At 41.4% G+C, this 21,207-nt stretch overlaps 1 protein-coding gene across 1 annotated transcript in view; it reads right to left on the bottom strand.

Annotated features, from left to right (window-relative positions):
* Positions 1-4,031: 4,031 nt before the first annotated feature.
* Positions 4,032-21,207, bottom strand: part of PTCHD1 (patched domain containing 1) — a 104,179-nt gene continuing 87,003 nt past the window's right edge. The window contains exons 8-10 of the mRNA XM_083734239.1: positions 17,556-17,663; positions 6,881-7,145; positions 4,032-4,690 (exon numbers count right to left, since the gene is read on the bottom strand). The gene's annotated coding sequence lies outside the window, so the exon portion shown is untranslated. The remainder of the gene's footprint in view (positions 4,691-6,880; positions 7,146-17,555; positions 17,664-21,207) is intronic.

The following is a 21,207-nucleotide window of genomic DNA, read 5'->3' as shown; positions in this document are numbered from 1 at the left end:
TCGCTGACGTCCTCTTCTGTGACCTCCAGGCCCATGGTCCTCCCCAAGGCAACAATGTCCTGCACCACTGTTGACTCTGGTGCATCAGAGTCACTTGGTGCCACACAGTCCGGCCACAGGCTGCGCCAAGCGCAATTCAAATTTCTCTGGCTGATCCCGTTCCAGGCCGTGGTGATCATCTTCAAGAAGGTGACGATGTCGAAGTGGTCCTTCCAGAATTTCCGCAGGGTGATGGTGGTGCAATCAGTCACCTCGAAGCATCACCTGAAAAGTTCCTTGGTGTAGAGTTTTTTGAAATTGGCGATGACCTGCTGATCCATCGGCTGGAGCAGTGGCATGATGTTAGGCGGCAGGAACATGATGCTGATGAAGCTGAACTCCTCCAACAAGTCCTCCTCAAGGCCTTTAGGATGAGCAGGAGCATTGTCCATCAGAAACAAAGCCTTCAGCAGCAGGTCGTTGTCCAGCAGGTACTGTCTGACAGCAGGGCCAAAAGCAAGATTAACCCAGTCCACAAACAGCACACGTGTGACCCAAGACTTACTGTTGGATCGCCACATGATACTCAGCTGCTCCTTGTCAACCTTGTGTTTCTTGAAGGCCCATGGGTTCTCTGAGTGGTACACCAGCAGGGGCTTGATCTTCAGGTTGCCGCTTGCGTTGGCACAGAAGAGCAGGGTCAGACAGTCCTTCATGGGCTTGTGGCCAGGCAACTTGGCCTCCTCCTGTGTGATGAAAGTCCTTTTGGGCATCCTCTTCCAAAACAGCCCGGTCTCGTCGCAGTTGAAGACCTGCTGTGGAACGTAGCCCTCCGTCTTCACAACCTCCAGGAACTCCGCTGCAAAGTTTTCAGCCGCAGGAACATCAGAACTGGCAGCCTCTCCATGCCTGGGCACGCTGTGGATTCCAGATCTTGTCTTGAACCGGTCAAACCAACCTCTGCTTGCCTTGAAGACTTCTGGCTCGCCTGAGGTTCCTGGCTGTTCCTGGACGAGGTCTGCATGCAAGGCCTTGGCCTTCTCACAAATGACGGCCTCAGTTACTGTGTCCCCTGCACGCTGCTTCTCTTCTAACCAGATGAGCAGCAACTTCTCGACCTCCTCCAGAACAGCTGGGCGGTTCTTCACGATCCTGTTGACTCCCTGGGCTGCATCAGTCGCAAGGATCTTCTCCCTCATCTTCAGGATGGTCCCGATGGTCGATGGATGCCTCCCGTACTCCCTGGCAAGGTCTGTCACACGCATTCCACCGTCGTGCTTCCAGATGATCTCCTTCTTCATTTCCAGCGTCACCTTCTCCTTCTTCCTCTCGCCGGCCTCTGCAGCAGCAGTCTTCTTGGGTCCCATGGCAGCACAGCTCCTACCTTCGTAAACTCAGGGGGGAAAAAAATCAGTGCTTCACATCCAAAAAATTCAAAAGCACCCAACCACCCACCACACAGAAATTCAAACCCACATTTTTTTTAAAAAAACACACAACATGGCCCAATGGTCACAGAAAATCATAAAAATGCAGAAAAAACCACACAAGCTCCCAGATTCTTGCAAACCCCTCCCCAACTGTTCCCCCAGCCACCTACCACACAGAAATTCAAACCCAGAAATTTTTTTAAACAACAGCAGAGTGGCCCAATGGTCACAAAAAATCATAAAAATTCAAAAAAAAAAAACACCACACAAGCTCCCAGATTCTTGCAAACCCCTCCTCAACTGTTTCCCCAGCCACCCACCGCATACAAATTCAAACCCAGAATTTTTTTTGTGGCCCAATGGTCACAAAAAATCATAAAAATTCAAAAAAAAAAACCCCACACAAGCTCCCAGATTCTTGCAAACCCCTCCTCAACTGTTCCCCCAGCCACCCACCACACAGAAATTCAAACCCAGATTTTTTTTTTTAAAAAAAAACAGCAGAGTGGCCCAATGGTCACAAAAAAATCATAAAAATGCAGAAAAAACCACACAAGCTCCCAGATTCTTGCAAACCCCTCCCCAACACCAAGTCCTTGAATTCCAAACACCCCAACCCAAAATCCAACCCCCCAAAAAAAGTTTTAAAAGTTTAACTTACCAAATGGCTGCAAAAGAAGTTTTGGAAAAGCTTCAAAAATCACCAAAGTCCTCAAAAACTTCAAAAAAGGCTACCACACCGCATGCTATGAGTTGCTCCTCGAAGTCAAGTCGCAACTGCACCTCTTCAAGCAATGCACCCTGGGTATTAACGGTTTTACGAAAAAGGAAACAAACTTGCAAGATGTTTTCGTCTTGCGAAGCAAGCCCACAGGGAAATTCGTCTTGCGAAGCACCTCAAAAAACGAAAAACTCTTTCGTCTAGCGAGTTTTTCGTCTTATGAGGCATTAGTCTTGCGGGGCACCACTGTACACTTTATCTTAGTATATACATCTATGTACACAGCACTTGACTGGAGAATAATATTACAAAATTCAAAGATGTGTAACTTTAGAAGGATGCCTTTGTTTTGGTTTGCAAATTGTTTTGGGAAGTGTGGATTAAGTAGGCTTGCCTTGAAATGCAAACTGAACTAAATTTCTCTCCCATCCCTGCCCCTGCCGAATGCAGCATAGCAAACTTCTTTTGCAACATGAGACACAGTTGCAAATGCAGCAGAATGAGAGGGCAGGAAGATGAGGGGATAAAATCAACCACACCACTGCAGGCACCATTTTTATAATGCTTTCCAAGATACGATGGGAGTGGGGAACCTTTAGCCCTCAGCATCCATCAGTTCTAGCCAGTAGAGCCAATAGCCATGGATGATGGGAGTGGGACTCCAACAACATCTGGAGAGGCACAGTTTTCCCACCCCTAATATAAAAACTCCCTGCACATAAAATAAAATAAAAACATTACACACCAGGAAGAATGGCTCTAGCCAAACACTTTCTCTGCTGAGAACTTTTTTTTTTTTTTTTTTTTTTACTAACGGGGAGTTGTTTTTACATTGGAAACATTGAAAAATGTGATTATAATTCATTCTACCGCCTTCAAACTCTTCCATCACATTCCAGTCTTCTTTTACAGCATGTCTACATCCAGCCTAAGGAGACTTTCTAAAGTGATGTGGCACAGGGTGGCAGAAAATATCTGAAGGCCAAAGAAAAGTAGTTGAAAAATTGCATTGGGCATGCCCCAACCCCAGGGCAAGCTAAAGCAGTACTTTGATCTATCTGTGTTATGTGATTATCCCATGATTATTTCAGAAGGGTGGGACTAGATTAGGGGTATGTGGAATCTAATGAAGTAAAAAGAGTTAAAATTGCGTATTTCCTAGAACAGACAGAGGGAGCAAAGGTGGCCAGAAAAGAAAGAAAGGGAACCAATGGAGACAAACCAAAAGCCACCATCTGGGGCATTTTAAATGTTAAGTGCTTGGCGTGGGATGCGTTTTAATTGGTCAGGAGAGGATATATTAATTGCAATTTATCCCTCCAGGTGCCCATGTGTGTTGGTTAAACAGAGTTACAAAATCCCATTCTTGGCAGCAAAATGAAAAGAATAGGAATTAGGCTGTAAAGTCTTGTTTTGATCAAGTCCAGCTATGAAGTAAGCTGGCTCCCCTTTCTTACCCCCACTTAATAAAGATTCAGACAACAACCTGGGAGGTAAGTATAAAAATATAATCTATTTACTTATAATCTTGCATTGGTTCACATCAAAGGCAGCAATAAAAACTATGCAGGCAAAACACTTACATTTACAATATAACCAGCTTCAGAGCACATCTGCCGCCTTGGCAGGTCACAGGAAGAGAGAGAGAGGAACAGGAAGTACTAAATGCTCCTTCCTCTCCAGAAGAGGAGGGGAAATGACATCACACAGAACCCTCTCTACCAATTGTCTTTCTATGGCCTATCAGCTCTGTGGACTTAGACCCTTCTCATGTTAACTAGCAAGAATATGCATTTGTTAGGTTTGGCTGCTAATCTCCCGCACTTGGAGCATCTAGGGAAGGGAGCAACCCCAAAACTGTGAGGACACAAAGTGGCTGGGTTGTTTTTTTTTTTGGGGGGGTAAGTTTCCATACATTCTCCTGGTGACTGGGATTGTGGAGGTAATGGATAAGTGAACACACATGGCCCTTTTGCTGTGAAGGACTAATGGCAACTTTCCCCTTCATGTGAGAATGCTGGCAAGTGACAACACTGGCAAGTGAACATGATTATTCATGCATCTGACAATCATTTATATTCTTTAGCTGTATAGCCAGTCTGTTAGCAGACTTCAATGTGTGAATAATGTATCCTGAACCATGACAAATGAGCAAAGCCTTTGCATCAAACTGAAATGTTTATGACTGTAGTATAAATTTGGCATTAAAATAGTGCGGTGGACTACCTTCTGTTATTACCTTTGCCAGAGTTTTTAGTCAACTGCATTGAGTAGTTAAGGCGCCACTGTTTCAAACCAAATTAATTTGCTTGAAAAAGCGGAAACCCCTGTTTGTATTTCCAGAAGGGAAATGAAATGTAGGTTTTACCCAAAGCTTTACAAGATAGAGAGAGCTACCCATTACTTACCCTTATCTTGTCTCAGCAGACAGTAACACTCAGACTTTGCCTTGCTACAGAAATTATCCTGGACTTTTAGAATGGATTTTTTAAAAAGCCTGAAGGAAACCAAGTCTACACATACAGTGAGGAACACTGATCTCCAGCAATGCTTCCACTTTCTGAAAACATCAGGAAAAAACAAAAAATCTGGTCAAAAGTACACGAGACTGAAAAGAACAAGATACATAAGAAAAAGATGAATCTAGACTTAAGCCTAACTACCCAAAAATATAACACATACTCTAAAAAATGTGATCCTGCATATGTAAGATGTAAATCCTACTAATTTACTCAGATGTAAATCCCATTGATTTCATTCAGGGTAACCCCCAAATAAATATTCATAGAACTACAGTCTATGCCTTGTTTTGACTGTATGGAACATACAAGCCAGTCAAACACTAGACAGCTTTATTTTAAATGATTTTGTGATGTATGCTGTACAGTATCCCTATTATACGCTACTTAGAAACCATCATATTTAGCTGTTTCTAAATTATAAAATAAATAAACAGAATGGTTGGGATTCAAAAGAAAGTCTACTCTGACACTGAATTTCTTACCCTCCCTTGAAGAAAGTCTTAGTAGTATCTACTAGAGGAAGTATTATTATACATTCAAATCATAGTGTGTGGCACTCATGTCACATGACCTGCCTCTACACAGGGCCAAGCTAGAAAGGAGTCACATTTATTGCATTTCTTCATTTGCCCCCACCATGGGAGGTATGGAGGGTGGTAACACAAGAATGGGCCTTTTCAGTGGTGGTTCCCCACTTGTGGAATACTCTCCCCAAGGAGGCTCACCAGGCACCATTGTTACATATCTTCAGGTACAAGGCAAAAATCTTCCTTTTCCATCAGGCCTTTGGCTTTTAATTATCTATGGGCTAATTTTTAATGAGTGTGATGTTTTTACTTAGTTTTTTTTAAATACAGTAATAGAATTGTCTTTTAGAGGGTTTGTTTTTGTAAAAATACTGGTTTAACTGTATGTATGCATTTGGTTTTTGCTTAAGATACTGAAAGTTGCTTTGACCCCAATGGCAAAAAAGGGAACCATTACATTTAATAAATAATGATAATAATTGCTCCACCCATTTTGCCTCCAGGCCCACCCACTTTTTGCTTCTGGCCCCACCACAGGCAGGCAGCCTTCAGATGGTCACCTGTGAGGGAAAGTGGCCTTCAGGCACTTAAAAGTTCCTCACCTCTCAGTGTACATGGTAGAGGAGAACAGGACAATAGCCACATCAAGCAAAATCCAGTGCCTTCCAACAAAATGAAGGACCCTCCTTGGTGGATTGGTGCAATGCTGCAAGCCAAAGTGCAAGTATTTACTCAAAACAATGATTGCAGGTGCCAATATTCATAGTCTAAGAAAGCCAAAAGATTCCTGATTATTTTATATTTGTGTAATTATGTTACTGCAGCGTGACAGGAAAATTAATTCACAGCTTTTTCTGGACAAAGTCAATGTGTTCTTTCATCCATTCTAAATACTACTTTTTGGCCAAATAATGTGCCCTCTTGCTATCAGCAAATTATTGGAAAAGTGCTGATTCTGAAAAGTGGTGAAAACATTTGCAGTACTAACATGTCTGTACTTGTATTACTACATTATAAAAGCATACAATTTGATCTAGTTCTAAGTGCCCTTAATAGTCCTGTTTGAGCAGCGTTCTAATATGCAGAATGGTATTCATTGATTTGGAATGATGTGTTTTGGGAAGTGAAATCCTGGGTAGTAATATTTCTTGATTCAATCTGCTTAAAGGAGGTAAAGACGTAAAGATTTGAATTTCTAATGGGAAAGCAGTTCGACTGAATGAGCATATTAAACTTTGCTTATGCAAGCTTTACTAAGCATTAGTTGTATAACTGAATAGTGATAATAAATCTGGAAATAGCTTTTCTTTATTAGTGTCACATACTGCAGTTAAAAGAATGGTAGAAAAATGGATGTGCACTGCCTCATAAAAAAAAGAAGGTCCAGGATGATCTTGTTTTCCATACTATTTATGACAGTCCCATGGCTCTGTTCCTAATTTTTGTATGTCCCGTTGCTTCCTGCTGAAACCCTGTAATTTGTTTGTTGTTGTTGCTTGTCCTGCTTTTGTTGCTTGGGAGTGGAAGAATGCCCCTCCAGATAGTAATATTATGCATACACTTGGTAAGCATCGCAGAACAACTAACAAAGTAGAATAGCACGTGGATGGTTCAGTCTAAACCCACCACCAGCACACAATTATTGCAGCTGCAACATGCTTCAGAATGTACCAATAAAACAGCAACAACATGCCAGTCTACCTTAGACAGAAATATGTAGCTCAGTTCATTTTTCTTCATTGAACAGTCAATGACAAAGGTATGTGTTTTTGTTTATAAATTGTCCTGTCCCAAAGGTTAGGTCCTTGGTATTCAATGTGATGTGCAAGACGGGAAGGTTGCAGCTGCCTCAGCGGCACCACCCAAACTTCAGGTGACGGACTGTTCTGCTGTTTTCCTGAGGTACGAATCAGAGGTACAGACTGAATGTCCTTCCAGAAAGGTTGTGTGGAGAGCAGTCTGACTCCTAAGCAGAAAAAAAGAGAACTACAATAAAATAAAAGCATGTCTCTCTCGTCACAGTGAGACACACGAGCCATTTTTAGTGAACTGACCCTTCTAAGTAATCAACCTTGATCCATCATTTGTTACGCTTTTGTCACTTTTAAAAGAAACCATCTCAGCCTATTCATATCTCATGCCAGATAATAATGGAAATAATCCTTAAGAACCACTTACAAAGGTACTTGCAGTGCAGTAGTTCAGTTTCCTTCCCCCACCTTTGAGTTAGTTAGAAATAGGGGGTGAGAAAAGGTAGATGAATTAAGCTCCATGGATTGATCTGATTTGTAAAAACCAAGTTCTATAAGATGGATAAGAAGATGCTCCTGAAAATATAAGTTTCAAGAGGGAAAAATAGTTATGTGCTGAAACACCCCCCCACCCCCAAAGAACTTTCCAGAGTACAATCTGAATGGTACCTCTCTTTGTGGACAACATTACAGAAGATGGTTCCATCTCTATCACTAGGGATCTATTTAATACCATGTAAACGTTTTGTTTGCCGTTCAGCTTTTAAGATGCTTTTATTATGAGGAGAATTAAAATTAATTCGCCACGTTATACAGTGTCTGTGCAAAAAGTAAAGAAAATGATCAGAGTCCTTAGACAATAGAGAATGAGTCATGACTAGAAAAAAAAGAAGACCACACGGCGGATTGTTTAATGTACCTAGCATAAGGGGAAAGTCTGCAGAGTGGAAGATTTACTGAACTACATAACATCAGCTTGAGTTACTATTATCAAAGCAGCACAGATGGCCAGACAAAGGAGCATATAATGAAATAAATAAGAGAGAAACACTCAGTGATTTTAGAACAGATGTTAGCAAGCTCCTTAAATATTTCTAGAATAAATCTGTTGAATGGCCTGCTGTCGTAATCAAAGCAATGTCATGGAGGATCTCAGGCTTACATTAGTCAAAGAACGGTGAGGTTAGATACTTGAAGTTTGGAGTACCTGCTATCACAGGTATGTGAGGTGTTTCTAATTCATTTAGCTACACAATGAGCTGGTTTGCACGGTATGTTAAGCCAAACTATGGCTAAGCAAAACCACACAATTATGGTGGGCGCTGGAGTGGAGCTCACAGCCCATTTTGGTGGTCCTGCCAGTGGATATTGCAGGGTGTGTGTGGATAGCTAGGACCCCAGGCATAAACTTCTCTGTTGTGGCACCATGTTTGTGGAACTCCGTACCTTTCAAGGTGTGCCGGGTGCCTTTGGTATTCACCTTTTTGGGGGATCAGCTTTAGATGTATTTATTCACTCTGGCTTTTGGAGACCTTTTAATGTCAGGTGCTGAGCCATCTGCTTCTGTGTTGTGGTTATGTCTTCTAATATGGAAATTTAATGTGTGTTCTTATTTAAATATTGTATCAATATAATTGTATCCAATGACTTTATCTGCAATGCAAAACACTGTGATCTTTAAGGGCCTACAAATGTAAATTCAATTCAATTTAAAAGTAATTTAAATGATGCAAAATAGTTTAAGATTCAGGATTCAGAATAAGTCACATAGCACATAACTGTGGAATTTGCTGTCACAATATATTGTGATAACCATTATCTTAAATGGCTGTAAGTGGGATTAAACAAATGAAAGTATCAATAACTACTAATGATGGCTGTACACTACTCTCCAATATCAGGCATGCCTCTGAATACCAGCTGATGGAGCAACAGCAGGATATTTACAGTTAACGCCAAAGTGGCCTAGGACCCTCATACTTATGGGACCGCCTCTCCTGGTATGCCCCACAGAGGACCTTACGGTACACAAACAATAACATCTTGGAGGTCCCAGGCCTCAAGGAGATTAGACTGGCCTCAAGCAAGGCCAAGGCTTTTTCAGCTGTGGCCCTGGCCTGGTGGACCGCTCTGTCGCAAGAGACCAGGGCCCTGCGGGATTTGACATCTTTCCGCAGGGACTGCAAGACGGAACTGTTCCAACAGGCCTTTGGTCGGTGCCTAGTCTGACCCCCATCTTCTTTTTTGTTATAAGACCCAGTGTGTAGGTGACCTCCCTAACCCTTTCCACCAGCTCATATAAGACCAGCACAAACAGTTGGGCCTGGTGAGCACTCAATGTTCCCCATCCCCTATAGTTATAATCCGTGGGTTGCCACCTGATTTTATTGATTTTAAGATGTATTTTAATCGATTGTTTGATTTATGTTTTTAATGTATCATACTTTGATGTTAGCTGCCCTGAGCCTGGTCCTGGCTGGGGAGGGCGGGGTATAAATAAATATGATTATTATTTTATTTTTTAATTATTATTATTTATTAAACTTTGTAGATGAACAAAGGCATAAAATAAAGAGTATGACTTCAGTCTAGAGAGCTACCATTGGTGTAAACCAAGTCTTCTGCATTGCACAGAGGGATGTCCAACTTCTGTTCTGTCACTTATCACCCCCCCCCCCCAGCAATAGCTCCATTGCATCACAAATCACTTTCAAAACTTCCTGGAGTTTCAAAAGTAGCTGATCAAGTAGTGTGCACAGCTGCTCTTAGGAAAACAGAGTCCCACTACCCAGCTGGAACCTGCCACATGGTTTTGGGGATCATATGTAAAATCATTTCTTAGCAGCTGAAAATGGTTTGACTCACATGGTGCTAATATTTCTTAATGACATTAACAGCACGGAAGGAACCATCTAAATGGGTAATAGGTTGCGATTTAATTGAGAAAGAGAAACACATGCATGCAGAGAGCTTTACATTTTAGCATTTTAACAAGACAAGCAACATTTGTTAAGGCCTATGAATTATCTTGAACATGAGGCTATTTAGTGTTTTATATTATACCAAGGAGTTTAGGAAAGATATTTAAAGTGTGGGTTTACAGTTCTGCTCACTTTAAGCATTGCCCCAAAATGCTTTAAATAGGCTCCTTAACTAAATTGTGATTTTTGAGATAAATATGTAAACAGAATAGGAAGTACAGAAGTACACAATACTGTATGCTTGGAATACCAATGAGAGAGAGAGAAAGAGAGAGAGAGAGAGAGAGAGAGAGAGAATGTATGCATGGGATCACATGTTCAGATGTTAAGACCTGAGCACATAAAGTAGGATCTCCATGAGGAAGAATCTGGTTCTTCTGTGATTAAACATTATGGCTTGTAGCAAGTTAAGAGACCCTGCTCTTGAAGGCAGAATAACTTTTATATCATATCTAGAAAGATCAACAATGGATGTCCATGTCAGGAGAACTAGGTCAGAATGTAAACATCAAGGGGGAGACAGAGCAGAAATCATTTTCAGTGGCACCTTGGGTTACAGACACTTCAGGTTACAGACGCTTCAGGTTACAGACTCCGCTAACCCAGAAATAGTATCTCGGGTTGAGAACTTTGCTTCAGGATAAGAACAGAAATTGCGCAGTGGCGGCATGACAGCCACAGGAGGCCCCATTAGCTAAAGTGGTGCTTCAGGTTAAGAACAGTTTCAGGTTAAGAACGGACCTCCAGAACGAATTAAGTTCTTAACCCGAGGTACCACTGTATTGGACAATTAAAATGCCTAGAGTCTCAGTTTAGGAAAAAATTGGGGTGATGCAAAACAATTTTTTGATGGACAGGTTGGCATCTATGAAAGTAAACATCCTTTCTGTGATTGATTCTAAAGTAAGTGGATATGTAGATACTCTTATGCAAAAACACAGACTAAGGCTTAGCTGTGTGTCCTATCAGCTTGAAAGTGGAGGCGGAAAGAGCTGTGTAAACCAACCTTCAAAATTGCTGAGCTTGCTTAATATAGTATTTGCAATTAGCATCCCTTTCATCATTACTAGCAACCTTATGAAACAAAAACATTTTCGCAGATAAAAGAAAAGCACTGGGAATATTTTCCACGTAACATCACTGCAGCTGGGTCATAGAGGACATAGTCTTTGAAAAATTGAACATAGCTGTCTAAAAGTAAGTGAGAGAAACATTACACATGAAGCAAGCTAAGACAAGAAGACACAACACTTCTATCTAATGACACCTTCACTCAAGGAAAAGAATCAAGTCTTGGAGAAAATGTAATTAAAAGTCAATATAGATCAAAAACAAAGATGAGACTTATGGGCCGAGAGATGATCCCCTTCAGTCCTTTCTTTCATGTATTCAGAGAATGTGTGAAGCAGGAGAAGGGGGTCCACAAGTTTGGGAAAGGAAACCCTATGCACCCATAGATTATTCCATGTGACCAGGAAACTGAACTGCAGCTGCATTCTTGCTGTCTTGCTGTGCACTGTGGTCTTCAGAAATAAGAGATACCCAGGCTTGAAGCCTGAAGCAGTCAGCAAATGCTGGACATTTCTCATCTCTGAATACTATATAGGTCCACAGCCTTTTCTCTCTGAAGTACTCTCTAGCTTACTACTTTGGCTGAATACCTGGTATGGATTGGTCTGCAGTCAATCTCCTTGAACCATTCTAGGAACAAATCCATCATGAACATTACATCCATGCTGAGAATTATTCCTTTGCTTATCAAATTTTGAAAGCAATGCTCTTTGTAATGCACATTAGAATGACCAGAATTTTGTGGTGCACGCACTTTGGATTTGCAATCTGTTTGCTTCCCGCTGTAAACCATAAATCTCTCTCCACAGTGCTGAACCTTCACTGAAAGAGGGATTGGTATGATTTTCTATATTGCTATTAAGAATTGTGCCGCGCAATCCTTTGATTGTTCATATGGAATTGGAAGTTCACTGGGGATTACCTGCAAATAAGTGTGCATAGGGTTGCTGTTGCATTTTATCTTCTATAGGTCATTGAAAGGTCGTCTACCCATAATAAGCAACTAGGTATATTGCAAGTAGGGAAGAACTTCCGAAGATCAAGGCTTATATCTGCCACTTTTAAAATGTGAGTTACTGTAGGATAACATAATGTACAACAGAAGGAGGATACACTGGCCCCATTTGACACAGTGAAGTACTTTAAAACCCTGTTTCAGTGTGAGAGTCTTATCCAGGTTTATAACTCAATAAGAGAAAAATGTTTATTTTGAATGGATTGTGTTTTCTGTATAATAGTGCCAGGTCTATCTTAAATCTGAGAATGTACTGTCAGACTAGATGTGATGACACATGCAGCTTGGCTCCTACTGAATGCATTTAAAATGGGACAGGGGTGATTGAAAGCATAGGAAGCAGGGAACTGAATCTCTTCTCCTGCTCATGCTGTTTGCCCTAGAACTGTTGTCCCTAGCATCCCCCAGTAGAGATTATTTCCATAATGACTCAGTCTGTATGTAACACTAAGCCAAACCACTGTTTAGTGTTAGAACGTGCCTGAAGAGCTCCACCCCAGTTCTGCTGCTGCTGTGCTACCAGGGACAAAGCCATGGTTTTTGTTTAGCATTGCATCTGAACCTGGGCTCATGAGTGGTAAATCAAGAACAAACCTGGGCTTGTCTGGAGTGAGTCAATGCACAGTTAAATGGGAGTAAGATTATTGAATTTAATTTAGAAGAAAGATGCATAGGATAGGCCTAGTTTTGATTGTGTATTCTGGATTGTGACCTGTCCATGCTCTGAATGTTTAAAGAAGCCATTCTTTCAAAGTGATCAGTACACAAGATGGTACTTTGTGCTCACATCAATAAAAAAAAAATATTCCACATGTAACACTCCTGATCTGACCGTAGTAAAAGCCAATGGCATAAAAGTGTCATGCAAATATAGTAAGATGACGATTAACAATAGATAATTAAGCATGTGGAATTCTTTGAAAAACAACAGTGGCACAAAGCTTTCTTGAGAGCCAACTGTTTAACCTGAACCAGTGTTTGCTTATAGAACTGATTTGGCTGCCTGCTTCATTTACACAATAGTAACGGGGCAACAGGAGTTTTTACTGGAAACGCCATAGCAATGGAACTATTTTCAGCTCCGTTTCCTCCATCCTTAACAATCTAACAAAACAGAAGAGCAAAGGAGTGTGATCGTGTTGCTATTCTTAGCCCCATTCCTAGACCTAGAGGAGTAATGATACATTAAAATATATACAAAGCAACCAGATAAAGATCAACAATGGCAAAAAACAAGCCTTCACTTATTTTGAAAAAATGATGGGAATGGAAAGCTCTGTGTGTGTGTGTGTGTGTGTGTGTGTGTATTTGTGCAAAGAAGTAAATGGGCACATTCTGTTCTATTGCGTGGGTGTGTATGCTCTGTACACTGAAGGTGTTTTAATCCTCTGATTCTCTCATTTTGCTGTTTTTGTACCTTTTTCTGATCGGAAGATTTGAATTCTTACTTATTTGTTGTTTGTGTTGTAGTTTTGGGTTAAGCCATTTCGAAACGTGTTTTATAAGGATCATTTTTCATGTTTGTCACTGTAATGTATTAGGATTTATATTGCTTTATCCTCCAGCAAACTTCCCTGTGGCCATTTCTAGTGAAGGGCAGTACAGAAATCTCAAAACAAATTAGACAAGTAAAATGCTGTTATTACTTTGGGGGCCCCCAGGCTGAAAACCCCAGGATGATGATGATGTTTCTGATGACAATGACAACAACCACCTTTTATAGGAGACTTACCAAATGAGACATATGGCACCGCGCTAAGCATGTTCCCTTGGAGTTCCCACTCAATTAAATGGGTTTTACTCATAGCAAGTGTGTTTGGCAGTGAAGCTGAGTTTCTTCTTCCTGCTAGCAGTCTGATTCTCATGCCCCCCCCCCCAAGTCTCTCACTTGAGGTCTATAGAACTAAAAGGAAAAAACTCAGGTACGTTTACTCAGAGATAAACTCCACTGAATGGAATGGGGCATCCTCCCTTGGAATAGTGTTTAAGAGTGTACAGTGATACCTCGGGTTACATACGCTTCAGGTTACATATGCTTCAGGTTACATACGCTTCTGGTTACAGACTCCACAAACCCAGAAATAGTACCTCGGGTTAAGAACTTTGCTTCAGGATGAGAACAGAAATCGTGCTCTGGCGGCACAGCCGCAGCAGGAGGCCCCATTAGCTAAAGTGGTGCTTCAGGTTAAGAACAGTTTCAGGTTAAGAACGGACCTCCGGAACGAATTAAGTACTTAATCCAAGGTACCACTGTAAGCTAATACTCTGAACTCAGGCATATTTATTTAGAAATAAGTGAGCCACTTTGTGTTACCATTGGCCTTGCTGGCTGGGGCCAGTGGGAGGTGGAGTCCACCATCATCTTGAGGGCCCCCCTGCTGACTACCTCTGGCTTTGGGTGTTTCTAGCCAATTTCCCATTCCGAAACACTATGCAGACTGAAACATTGGCATCCGTCAACATTTTCACTTCTCTGTATTTTGTAGTTCACTTCTCCAGCCAAGTAATGTGTACAAAAGCACACACCCTCAGAGAAACTGTGCATACAAAAATGCATGCATTAGTGAAGTAGCAAACAAAAATGCATTCCATTAGGGAAATTATAAATATCAGGGAACAATGTGCTTTGCAAAAAGGTGCGTATTAGGCAAAATTGTTTCCCAAACTGTGCACATTTGGAGAAATTTGCACTAAAGTGCTGGTGGATTTTTATGAGGATTTACGAATAAAGAAGAAGAAAAGCAAACAGATGTGGAAATGTGGAAGACTAGACTGAAATGGTTAGAAATGGAGAGAAACCAAAATTGACATACTTGCCTATCCGTACCGCTGATCTAGGTAATCAGTATATTGCCCAGAAACAGACACTGACAATTTTGAATGAGCAGAGATTTTTCAGCTGTGAAAAGGATTTAATCAACATATGGCTGGCAGTGGGAATGTCATTGCAGGGGAGATCCCCGCCTCTGAACTGCAGACATTCATTATACAGTGGTACCTCGGGTTAAGAACTTAATTCATTCTGGAGGTCTGTTCTTCATCTGAAACTGTTCTTAACTAGATGTGTGCTTTCGCTAATGGGGCCTCTTGCTGCCACTGCGCTGCCAGCACACAATTTTCATTCTCATCCTGGGGCAAAGATCTCAACTCGAGGTAACTCTTCCAGGTTAGTGGAAGCGTTTGTAACCTGAAGCGTTTGTAACTCAATGTACTACTGTACATCCTATGCTGCGATCCCTCTGCATTCAACTATTCATGCAAGGAGCTTCCTCTGTGCAACTGGAGGCTCCCTATACATGGCATAATAAATCTCTGTAGGTCAGGCCCAGTGATGTCACTCTTCCCAGGCACATTCATTGAACCCCCTTTTCACACTTTAAAAAGGGAGGAAGAGTTAACAGACAGTCTGAATTCCTTGTTTGGAGTTAGCCAAACAAGGAGTTCAGCCTTGGCAGGGCTCCTCAAGTTTTTCTTTGATGTTTAGCTGCCTGGTATAGAAATAGCTATGTCCTTCTACTATTCTCCATTTGTATATCTAAGCAAGTTTCAAAGTATTTGTTATGTTCATTATGCTTTTTAAAAAAGTGTATTTAAAGCTGCTATTTTTTAATTTTGCAAGGAAAGCAGCTATGAGGCATGATCTGATGCCTAGCTTGGAACCTATGGGCTAATCTTTTTTTGAGGGGGGAGGGAAGGAGGAAGGTGCTGCTGGTGGGAATTTTTGGCAGGAGATTGGAAAGGGGCTTCAGATTGAGCAGTGTGGTGTCCAATGGGGGTCCAATGGTACCTTGTCCTTCTAAACTGAAGCGGCCGTGTGAAGCACACTTTTCAAAAAGCAAGATGACCATAACCTATAGATTAGCCCTGTAAAACCAGTATTACAAAGACCCACACAAGTCACCAGTGGTCTCTCATTGGAAGAAATCTAAAGCCTGTTAGTTATGATGTTGGAATTTGTAAAGCCTTTTAACAAAATCGTGTCATTGTTCTTTTGAAGCCTTTATGTGATGTGTGGTCGTGCATTTTTTAAATCAATGCTGGTATACATATAGTTAACATGTGAGGCACTTTTTTTCTACTCACTGCAGGAATCCTTTAATATTTTTAAGAGATTGTTTCTCAGAAATTCCTTTCAAATTAGTAAAGGATTCCTGGAGTGAGTAAAGGAAAAGCATCTCACATTTGAACTACATATTTACCAGTGTTGATCCCAGGAGGATGAGGATTATAGAAAGCTGTCTTGTACAAAGTCAGATTTGTTTATTTATGCAGCCTAGTGTCATGTACTCTGACTGGCAGCCGCTCTCGAGGCTCAGAAACACAGTGACTGCTGATTCATCTTTTTCTAAACTGCAGATTGTAAATACAAGACCGGGCTGTGCTGTGAGATCCTCAAGCAGCTGGCCTTTTAAGCCTCACTGCCTGGTGGGGCGGACCAGTAGCCAATGCCTGGCCAGCCAGCAAGGCACTGCCCTCAAAGTGAGGCCTCTGATCGGCCTATTTATTGTTGCCCTCTTTGGTGAGAAGGGAGACCTCCCCTCAAATACTGGCTGAGGAGGGGAATTCCCCAGCAATGGCTAGGTGAGCAATGGCTTTGGCTGCTGGGGAAGAAGGTGGAGTGTGAGAGACTACAACCCCCCCCCTTCCGCGGAAGTGGTGAGCCATTCACTTATGTATGCTCCATTATACCACGTTAAAGGCACAGCCCTTTTCTCCCTGCTTATTTGAGCTTGTCAAAGAAATGGATATGGCAGTACATTCAGGCTCCTTTGAAGATGATAAAATAGTAAGCATGTATATAAGGGCAAAGATCTCACCAACTGCTGGAACAGTAAAGAGATAGATGGAAAGAACCAGCCAAACTAGATCAATTAGGTAGGCAGGTACGTTAAGGGAGATCCTGGCAGCAAAAAACGAGAGTTGATTGCAGAGTTAACCTGTGGCTAAGGCAATAACTAGACCCAATAGCAGAAGATAGCATGGTGAGCTCAAATAGTTGAACACGAAGAAACTATGACATCTAAGGTCAGGCTCTGATGCAGAAGTGACAGCAAGAAGCATCATATATCTAAGGCCTGCCATCCCAACAGGCCTGGACTTAGCACCTGGCTTATTTGGGCAGTTGTCAGGGTCTTTGCACAGGACTAGCCAATGACACATTTTTAATTTCACCACCACCTTTTATCCCAAGTCTGAGCAGTATCTGGAATCTCGATCTAGTTGCCATTTTAATTTCCTATCATAGTTTCTCTCTGGGGCACTTCAAGGAATGAAAATGTTGCTGCTTGGAGTTCTACTGTCACCAAGCAAGTCAGTCCAGGGGCCCAAGAGCAAAGAAGAGAGAGAGCCAAGCAGAAGGCACTAAAACCTGCATTTGAAGACACATTATTCTTTTGCCCAAAACCTACATGCCAATATTGGCGTCTCCCATTAGTTGCTCAGAACAGTTCAAACGTTACAGTTCAGAAATTTTTATTTCTTTATTTATTTCTAAGCCCTTTTGCTTCCCTGTTGACATTTGGACTGTCCTTGAGTCTCATTCAGATGAGGTCGCAAACCTGTTCTGTTCTGAAAGAAAAGGTCACGCAATGTGTTTCGCCAATGTTCTGTATCAGTCTAATCTCTTGCATGCTTTCATTGGTACACTGGCGTTATATCTCGGTGATCTGGAAAGAATGAGAAAAGAAAAGAAAGAAAAGGTGACATACTTTTCAAGGTTATACAAGCCAGAAAATACATAATGTAATTTGTTTTCTTTTTAAGGTGCATCCTAGTAACAGAGATTGATATAATAGCAAAAGGGGGAATGGAGGAAAAACATAGCCCTTGCTTATCAAATTACCATTTCTAGTATCAGACTTGCACTTAAAAATCTTTCCAGAGAATTCTCTGTAGCATTTCCACATCAAGTTCATTTACCCTTCTTTTCATTCAATAACCTTTTCTATGACTGGAAATATTTAATGTGTTATGTGACCAGCCGTTTTAAAGACAGAGCTGCAAATAACTTTATCCTTTGCTCTTTTGTCTATTCCTCCCCCACCCCCACAAGCCACCTAAGATGACGCTTGCAAAATTCCTGTTTTACTTGAATACCCTGCATCTTCCTTTAGCATCCAAATAACAATTACTTTCTCTTTGAAACAAAGCCCGCTAGAAAAAAAAATGTGACTGGAATGGCATCATCCCTGGGAGACAGAGCTGAATTGAAATTCTGTTTGCATAGGAACTTCTACAGAGGTTGCTATAGTGCTGCTGTTTGTCGTTCTGTAGTCAAAAGTCTATTTCTACACACAGATCTCCTTGTTCAGGAGGGTTTTTGCTTGACTATTGTTGAGTATTAGTGCAGGCTTGGCAGGGATATCTTAAAACAGATAATGTTCTTTTTAAATGCTGGGAGAAGACATTGAGTTTGTTTATGCCAGGAATGGAGAACCTGCCCCCCCTGCAGTTGTTGTTGGGCTACATCTCCCCCTATTCCCGACCATTGGCCAGGTTGCTTGGGGCTGATGGGAGTTGTAGTCCAGTGCCATCTGGAGGGGAGAAAGTTTCCCATCCCTGGTTTGGACAATCAGACTAAGACCTAACTCATACATTGTGAATGTTCACCATGAATGAGCATTATGAATTCAGATGTGAGTCCTTGTGATTGCCACCCAAGGATCCAAACAGTTTGAGCACCTCTCAGTGTGATGCTTAACTCATCTGCTTGGGTCTAGAGGCACTAACATGAGTTGGGTTGGGTTTAACTACTTCACAATCTTTGTGTTGGGTTGGCTTCATGCATATGGTTAGACAGCACTCCTATGTGTGGCATAGTGGTTAGGGTGTTGGATTAAGACCTGGGAGACTAGGCTTCGAATCCCCACTCAGCCAGGATACTGTCTCTCAGCCTGACCTATCTGACAGGATTGTTGTGAAGATAAAACGGGGAAATGGGAGAACCATGCATTCTACTTTGAGGTCCTTGGAGGAAAGGTGGGATATAAATGTAAATAATAATAATAATAATAATAATAATAATAATAATAATAATAATATAGCCTGCTGGAATGGCTGCTGGTGAATGTTGAGGGAGCAGCCTGATGGGAGCTGGTCTTTTAGCAGAGAATATGGAGAAGCTCTGGAGTCCCATGTCTTTTTTTCCTCAACAGTCACACACTTTAAATTTCATTTACTTTATATATCACAGGCTCTTTATTTCATTTGTACACGGTGAGTAATTTACATTCTATTATGGTTTGGGCCTGCACAAATTGTGGCCCACCACTGAACGCAACCCATCTGCCCTCAGTTGTGGCTTGCTGGGTGCTTCATAACCCTGATCCTTTTAGCAGGCTGCAAAAACAAGGGTCATTGAGCCACTGGTAAACTGCCATATGTGGTTTGTGGCTTATATCTGTGGGTCGTAAATGGCAAAGGGTTTATATTTATACTGATTTGGGTTTCATCCCTAAATGTGAAAAAATTGAATCAGTACTCCAAAAAATGTCAGGGTATTGAGAAATAGTTTTGCTAGAAAAGCAGATGGTGGGGTGGGTGGATGTTCAGCATCCTCCTTATGCTGCTGATTGAGTTCTGTGCACATGATCTGTACATATAAGAATCTTTGGCATTACCGCTAAAAAATCTTCTGCTTTATATTATGGGCTTTCAGGGTAGACAGATCTAGGCACCTTCAAATTAATGATGGATGGGGTAAAGAAATTTTATACATTAAAAAAAAAGTAATTAGATTTAAATTTAAGGTGTTTTAAACTTACATGAGCACTGGAAACTTGTTTTAAAATATATATAATATGTGAGGCATAATGTGAACAGGAAGCTGCACTTTGTCAAAACATAGGCATTATTTCTTTACCAAATATATTGGCAGCAAAACTGATGCCCTTGCCTATTCAAGGGAAGAATTAAAAGAAATTAAAATAATTAAAAGCAGTCAAAAACTGCATAATGATTTTGAATGATAATTATAAAGATATATTCAGTGTAATAGGGTGTATGTGGAGGGGTAGTACCTCTGGTGGGGGCATGTTGTGCCCTTCTGGGGTAGTCTGTCCACCTTTGGTCCCCACCCTGCACTCAGCTCTCACCTGTGGCTCCTAGAAGTTGTCTGTATGCGACAGCAGCCACGCCCTGGGAACAACTTCAACTGGCTGGCTAAACCTGGTGAGGCTATCCAAAAAGTTTCCAACCCTCAGTGACTTACGGGTTTCCCTTGCATGTGAGGACAGGCTCTGGCAGACTGAGCAGACGGGATCAATAGTGGGTCCAATGGTCAAGAAGATGGTTTCTGCATGTGTTGTAGAGGGAAGTGAGGGGCAGGTGGGGTTAACCAGGGGAGGTAACCCATCTAGGAGAAGGAAAACTCTGATTCTAAACCTCTGCTGCCTTGTGGGATATCTTCAAGGGAAGAAATAGCTAAGGAATAAATCCTACACAAATCTGGACTGAAATTTGTAAGACGGCACATCGTATACCTACTTCTGGCAACTCCTGCAGCCAAGCTTGTGCCAAATGTATTGCTCTGCTTTCCTTTGGACCACATCAGCGAAGCTGAGAGGGGACATCTTGTTGTTTGGGTATCTCAGGACCTCCATACACACTACCCAAGCTTGCACCCCGGAGGGGTCACTTTGGTGCTGCTGACGCAGCAGTTTAACTTGACCCTCGGAGGCACACTCCATTGTCTCTTCAATGTTAATAACCATATATTCTGGTATCGGTAATTCTGATACTGATACTCCTGAATCCAGAAAAGGTTAACAGTATATTGGAATGCAGAAAGCAAACAATTGATATTTTACTGCAGACTCAGCAGCAAAGGGTATAGTTATTCTCTTCTGTTAACTTTCAAGTACAGCTGCCTGAGAAGAAAACATTTTCGTGAAATATCCGAAAGTGTACCTATTGAGTTCTTATTTTAAATTATTTAACATTTTATAGCTTAAAACATTAATTTAAAATAAATCTTTAAAATTACATTATGGATGATTTTATACACCTCTATCATGTCTTCTCCTTACTTGTTTAAACTAAAAACCTCCAATGTTTTTCAGTCATTGGTCCTTTGTTCCTCTTCCTTCCCTCCTACCAGCCACAGTTGTTAGTGACATGTCATGGTAGGGAGGGCACTACAGAAACAATATTGTAAGGGAAAGACAGGTGCTAGTGACACAGAGCTTGGGGAGAAAAAACAATTTCCCATTG

The sequence above is a fragment of the Podarcis gaigeae genome, assembly GCF_964106915.1.
Source record: "Podarcis gaigeae genome assembly, chromosome: 4".
In the NCBI taxonomy this organism is placed as follows: Eukaryota; Metazoa; Chordata; class Lepidosauria; order Squamata; family Lacertidae; genus Podarcis; species Podarcis gaigeae.
The sequence above is the reverse complement of the archived record's forward strand: the minus strand, read 5'-3'. Positions and strand labels throughout refer to the sequence as shown.